Here is a 7,365-nt window from a genome sequence, read left to right as displayed (position 1 = left end):
AAAAAAAAAAAAAAAAAAAAAAAAAAAAAAAAGGATTATAAAGGAAATCAGTCATACTGAAATTATAAGAATTATGAAGGAAACCAATCAAAATGAAATACAGTTATAAAAATTTTTTTTGATGTATGATACCTTACTCTGTGTATTTCTTTATTGATATATTACATAACAAGATTTAACAAGGGAGGGGGGCCAATGACTAACATGGTTTTAAAATGATGCATAGAAATAGTAGTTTGAGATAACTGCAGTAACTATAATGTGATTTGATAATACACGTGCCTTCCATTGGTGACAAAGTCACTAGTCTGGCTAACATCACTATGGGTTGTTGCCTATAATTGAAGGAAACACTATATCTCTGTTAGAGGTTTTTTAACTCAAGTTCATAGACATCCTAAATTCTATCCATAGACCCCAGATTAGAGGATATTGGAGCAAGAAGACAGAAGGACTGACCCTGCATGACCCATGGAACAAAGCCACCACTTGCTCTGGACTCCCTCTCTATTGATGTCTGGACTGTTACTTAAAAAGAGAGAAATTTCTATATTGTTTGAACCACTTTGCCATTCTTTTTTCTGTATACGACTCTCAGTTACGATAGCTGAGCTGTACTCCTGCTCACTAGTTCTCAAACTTTTTGGTCTTCAGACCCCTTTACAATCTTGAAAATTGTTGAGGACCTCAAAAAACTTTTATATGGGTTATATGTATCAATATTTACCACATTAGAAATTAAAACTGAGAAATTTTTATTTTCTCATTCATTTAACAATAACAAAACCATTACAAGTTAATATCAATAGCATTTTTATGAAAGATAGCTGTATTTTCAAAAACAAAAATTAGTGAGAAGAATAGGTATTGTTTTACATTTGTGAAAATCTCATTAGTGTCTGGTTTAATAGAAGACAGCTGGATCCTCATATTTTATTCTGCATTCAATCTGTTTTGCTTTGTTGTTTTGACTGAAGTATATGAAGAATATTCAACTTCACACAGATATGTAGTTGGGAATGGGAGGGGTATCTTAATAGCCATTTGAGATAATCTAGGGTATTTCTTATTGATATTATACTAAAACTTGGCAAGTGGTAGTTTCTTAAAAGTTAGTTGTAACGTAAAATCTGAAAACATACAAATGAACTTTCATACCCTGTTGCATTAAAATCCATTGGTCTGTCTTGCACTTTGAAAGGCTCTCTTACCCATGTGCAATTTTGTCCCATGAACTGGTCATTTTGAGAATATTGGTTCATTGGGTTATGCGGATCTTCCAAATGTTGATGCATCATTAGGCAATATGCAAAAATCACACTGGTTAAATTCACCACAAATCTCATCAAAAAGAGTTTTTAAGTATTGGGAAGCTGTCAAGCTCATGGTGGTGGATACAAGTCTTCCACAATTATAATTTTCACTTGAAAGCTCAAATGCTATCATTGGCAACAAATACTGGCAGTTGTTTTCCTTGAAGTGACAGGCTTCCTTAATACAGTCTTAAGGAAATATCTGCCAACCACTATAGCTTGTCTATCAGTCATTCTTTCAAGTAAAAATGGTTTTCTGCAAAAAAGAGGCTAATTCATCTCACAGCTCAAGCAAGCACTTTGTCTTCAGACAACCCTCACAGTTCAGGATGTGAAAAAGTAGTTTACATACACTTCCCATTTTGTCCCCCAGAACATTAAAAAGACATGCACTCAAGGGTTGAAATTTGATTAAATTCATTTTGTTTTATTAATTAGTTTAATAAAATTTCTATTTCTTTATCGAAGACATTCGTAAGTGAAACTGACTTTTTAAAAAAATATATACTGCGAGGGCCTGGTAGTGAAGAATACAATCGTTACTAGAATTTTGGTATCACAACCTTGATTTGTGCTGAGGTACCAGCAGTTTCACCATCAGTGCAAATGGCAATACAGTCAAAAGGACAAATAAAATCTTAGTGTTATTATGAAAACAGTCTGACCTGTGGAATGCCAAGAGTCTGAGAGACCCTTAAGGGCCCAGGGACTGGACTTTTAGAACTGCTGCTGTAATTAATACAACCTCCAGGACCTAAAACAGGTCATAAGCTGGATGGGAACCACTCAGGGAAAAGGAACACAAGGTGACAAGAAATGAGTCAGTATCAAGTTTAATGCTCTGCACATGACCCTGGCCAATGGTCATGACCCTGAGGAAGTACTGTAACAGAGCAGGACCCTATGGGGCCTTCCTGGGACAGAGCACCCACCAACACCATGTCCTCTGTGACTGCCTCTTGCCTGTAGAAAAACTTTAGCCAAATAATAAGTTTAATCAAAGAAATGAAAAAGAAAATGCAGAAGCAAAGGAAAGCAGTAAAACAAGACAAAATAATAATACTTTAGCCATTAAACAAAGTCAAAGACCTTTAGTCCCTCCTCAAGGGCTATAGATAATATCCTGAGCCCTATCCTGTGAGCTGTTTTGCAGATACTGAAACCCCCATCAGGTGGAAGAAGTTAATGACCTGATGACCAGACTGTAGCCATGACATAAACTACTCCATCTTACACAATTCTGAGAACTGGCCTCAAGGAAATGGGAACAAACTGACCCTGGAATTGAAGATTAACTGTATGTAAAACAATCAATATGATGCTGATCAGACCATGGCATGACCACTTTCAAGACGACTGTCAGAGCTTCCCGTGCTGTTCTGCACGTAGCTCCCATCCCCACCCCCGCCTGTGCACCCCGAAAGTCCCACTTTAAAAACTCTTGTCCCCAGATCGGCAATGGGGAGTTGGTTCTTTGGGACATGAGTCCACCTTCTCCCCAGGATTGCTAGCTTCCTCAGTAAAGCTATCTTTCCTTCTACCCCACACTTGTCTCTTAGCATTGGATTCTTGAAGGATGAGCAGTCAAACCCAAGTTCAGTAACAGTATGGACCTTGGTTCCACAGGCTGCCCCTGGGCTGGCAGGCACTTGGGTTTCATTAACTTCCCTGTCCTCTCCTGTCATGGCTTTGCCCAGCCAGTAAGCCAGTAAGTACTCTCAGGTTCTGAGATCTCATAATTTCTCTTGTTTTGTCCATGTAGCATTCCTCCTACACCCCACTTCTTTTCCAGACTGCCTATTTTCTGGAACTGATCCCACCTCCACGTCTGTCCAGGTGTTTTGCAGTGGGATGAGTAAGGTTACAGCATGACGCAGCTCTCAGGCTGCAGCTAATCAGGGCAGAGGTGGACCCAAGACTCAAGCTGTGTCCATAACCCTTTGCTGAAAATGTTGACTCTGGGGGTGCAAATGGGTCAGTCTCTCTCCAGATGGCTGACGCTGTAAGATAGAAACCAGTGGTTCTCAAACTAGGCATGCATTAGAATCACCTGGAGGGCTTGTTAAAACAGACTGCTGGGCCCCACCCAGAGTTTCTGATTCTATGGGGCCTGAGATTTTACATTCTAATGATTTCACAGGTGAGGCTAATGCTGCTAGTCTGGGGACCACACTTTGAGACTGATGTAAAGTTCCAGAACCATCAGGGATCAAGGGCATGGTTCCCATTCTACAACTAGAGAGGTTGAAAAAAATATGTCTGGAGAGATAGAGAAAAAGAGAGATAAATAGATAGACAAAGGGAGAGAGAGAGGGAGAGAGGCAGACATAGGTAGAGACAGAAACAGAGACAGACAGACAGAGAGCCTGAAATATAGAGGTAAGATTCGTAGATACTATCCTGGTAGTTTTCAAGGGCTGTTTCCATTGGTTCCTGAATCTCAGCCACATGCCAATCTTTGGACTCCACAAAATCCCCTGCATCCTTGGAATATAATAAAATATGGGTTAAAGTTGGGTTTCTGCCCCGCTAAGCTCAATATCTTCTTAACAGATACACCCTCCCAGAACCATCCCTGCAGAACTGACTTTTCCCTTAAATTCTATTTGGAACCACAAACCAAGGCAGTGGAAACAGAACAAATGTCATGAAGCCTCTCACAGACACCAAGACCTCAGCCAAGATCTGCATCAAAGCTGCTAGTTGGTGAAGAAGAGCCCCAACACCAGTAGGATTCTCAGCCACAGCTCAGGGGATAGCATCATGGATGGAAATGCAGGCTCTGGGTGAGAATGCATTGGTTTCAACCTCACTCTGCTACTTGCCAGCTGTATATCATGAGCCAATTACTTAAACTCCCTAAGCCTCAGTTTCCTTATCCATAAGGTGAGGATGACAATAAGACCTGCCTCAAAACATTCCTGTGAAAATGAAACAGGATCAGTAGGGCAGCTTAGCACAGCATCTGGCACGGGGTGAGTTCTCAAAAATGTTGATTACAGTTATCTTTTTTTTTTTTTTTTGACCACACCGCATGGCATGTGGGATCCTAGTTCCCCAACCAGGTATTGAACCCATGCCCCCTGCAGTGGAAGCACGGAGTCCTAACCACTGGACCACCAGGGAATTCCTATGGTTATTATTAATTATTGTTTCTGGTCTCTTCTCACTGTGATCCTGGATCTGCAGAACCACATTCATGGATCCTGGTCTCTGATCCTCTGGATTTGGCTTTTGGGCTTGATCTCTCCAGGCTATGTTCTCCCATGTAGGGCGCTTCATCCCAGTTCCAGCTCTAAGCAATCTAGCTGATAGATTTACCAGGAGATAATTCGGCCTCCAAATCATCATGGCTGTTAATTCCATCAAAGGTTGAGAGTCTTCAAGGGAGTGTCCTAGCCCCAACCATCTGGGCAAGAATTCCAAGGCAAAACAAGGCCTGGGAATGGATTTCTGCAAGCTGGTAATAAGAGTCAGCTCATATGTGACAAGGGACAAAGATGATGGTAGCAAGCTGAGGTGGGAAGAGTTCTGATCCTGGGTTCAGGTGTTATAGTGGCTTCTCATGCAGTGTCCGTGGCTTCAGGTATGAGGATCTGGCGTCAGTTAAGAACCTGCTAAGGGGAAGATATAGCTCCTGTCAGATAGGACACCAACATCACCTGCCACTCCACCACGTTGAAAAATCAATATCTGTCTTCAGTTTCTCCTATTTTCATCTTGCTAGGCCCTGTGCCCTAAAACCCAGGACAGCCACCTGCTACAGAGCCAACTCCTAGAGTGAGCCAACAGTGATATCCTAACAAGGGAAAACACAGAAAAACAGATAACCCAAGTTCTATACCCTTTGGGTATTTCCATCCATGACCCTCATCTCTGTCATCCTCAGAAATCCTCCTCTCTCGTGCCCTCATGTGCTTCTACTGCCTCATTCCTCCTCCCCCAGTTCACCTGGCTTCCCGTACTTGCCTTGGTAGCTTGTATTTCTATGTTCCCTGGGACTGCTGGCCATGACTGAATGTGACCCTCCTCCAGGACCAGTGTCTCCTGGACAACCTTCTCAAATTGAGGCTGTGGATTCTCCCATGATCCCAGCATCTCCCCTGCCTCTTCCAAAACTCCCTCCTCTGATGTTTTCCCGTTAAGCCGTCTCATTCACTCCATGGTCTGAGTTACTGCCTATGTATTGATGACTACTAAATCTTCATTTTCGTTCCATCTTTGCCTCTGATCACCAGACTCGTATATCTAACTGCCCTTCGAAATCCCTAAAGTTGTCCCTGAGGCACCTTCAAATGAAATGCTCCAAACGGAACCCCCTATTCTTAAAGTTGCACACTTAATTTTTACTCCTGTGTCCTGTACTTCAACGCACAGCCACGTAGCAAGGAGCTGAGGACTTCTGCCAACAACCAACACCAACGTGTCAGCCAAATGAGGGAAGACACCTCGGAAGTGGATCCTCTAACCTCAGTCAAGACTGCAAGTGACGGTCTCGCGAGATCGCGGGCGGCAGTGCGTGGGGAGGAGGTGGCCTGGGAGCTTCCTCCCAGAGCCATCCTTGCAGGCTACTCGGATGAAGTTGAAAAGAGCTCGACTAGGTGCTAAGGTGCTAAGAAAGAGAGTGTAAGACAGTAAAATAATTAAATATTTTTACTGAGTCTCTTCAACAGGCCACATTTAAGAGGTGTCTCGTAGCCTCTGCTGCCAGAGGCTGGAACACAATGGGTCACACAGAGACACTAGACACCGAGGATGAAGTCCATCTTTCTCCAAGTCCTCAAAGTGAAGCCATTGCCCACGAATTGCAGGGGCTCTCCTTGCTCTCCAGTCAGCACCTGCCCCCTCGGAACAAAAGGAAGATTATGCTCCAGCCGAGGCTGCAACAAAGAGGACGAGAGGACAGCTAGTGGACCAGGGCATCATGCCACCTCCGAAGAGCCCAGCGGCATTCCAGGAGCAATGAAAAGACTTGGAAGGGGCCAGAACCGTAAACTCTTTGAAGCACAAGATCTGGAGCCGACCCGATGGTTCTGAACTTGTCAGGATGCCCATTTTAGAGAGAACGTTTGCAGAGCCATCCTTGCAGGCGACTCGGATGAAGTTGAAAAGAGCTCGACTAGCTGATGATCTGAATGAAAAGATTGCTCAAAGACCTGGTCCTATGGAGCTGGTAGAGAAAAACATCCTTCCTGTAGACTTCAGTGTTAAGGAGGTAATTATAGGCATTGGGAAGGACGACTGTCCTCAAACTCACGGCAATTTATCATTTGACAAAGACAGCAGTGATGCTTTGTCTCCAGACCGGCCAGCCAGCTAGGAGTCGCAAGGGTCAGCCACATCCCCAAGTGAGCCAAAAGTTAGTGAATCGCCATCTCCTGTGACTACAAACACTCCAGCTCAAGTATCACCTTTCTTGTTTTGACCCCTAAACAGAGGAAGTGCTTTGTTTTTTATATATTAAGGTAATACATTATCACCAGAAGAAAAGTCTGAAAGTGCAGAAAAATATAGATTTTCACATGTAATCCAACCACTGTTAACATTTTCAATAGATTCTTACATTTTATTTCTGTTCTATATACACATTTTTAACAAACAGTTTTGCAACTTGCTTTAAAATTTTTTCATATAACTTTTTTTGAGATATAACGCACATAGCCTAAAATCCACCCTTTTTTCTTTTTAACTATGTTAACCAGTTTAAGCATACAGTTCAGTAGTGTTACATATACTCACACTGCTGTACAACCGATCTCCAGAAGTTTTTGTCTTGCTAAACTGAAACTAAACCTATTAAAGTGCATCTCCCCAGGGCTTTTCTGGTGGCACAGTGGTTAAGAATCAGCCTGCCAGTGCAGGGGACACGGGTTCGAGCCCTGATCCAGGAAGATCCCACATGCCGCAGAGCAACTAAGCCTGTGGGCCACAACTACTGAGCCCGCGTGCCACAACTACTGAAGCCCGTGTGCCTAGAGCCCATGCTCCGCAACAAGAGAAGGCACCGCAATGAGAAGCCCGCGCACCGCAACAAAGAGTAATCCCCGCTCGC

At 43.1% G+C, this 7,365-nt stretch overlaps 1 pseudogene; it reads left to right on the top strand.

Annotated features, from left to right (window-relative positions):
• Positions 1-6,037: 6,037 nt before the first annotated feature.
• Positions 6,038-7,154, top strand: LOC114890366 (annotated as a pseudogene).
• Positions 7,155-7,365: the final 211 nt, after the last annotated feature.

Source organism: Monodon monoceros, unplaced genomic scaffold, assembly GCF_005190385.1.
Source record: "Monodon monoceros isolate NGI ecotype Baffin Bay Population unplaced genomic scaffold, NGI_Narwhal_1 Super_Scaffold_11, whole genome shotgun sequence".
Lineage (NCBI taxonomy): Eukaryota > Metazoa > Chordata > Mammalia > Artiodactyla > Monodontidae > Monodon > Monodon monoceros.
This window is presented reverse-complemented; position numbering and strand designations above follow the sequence as displayed.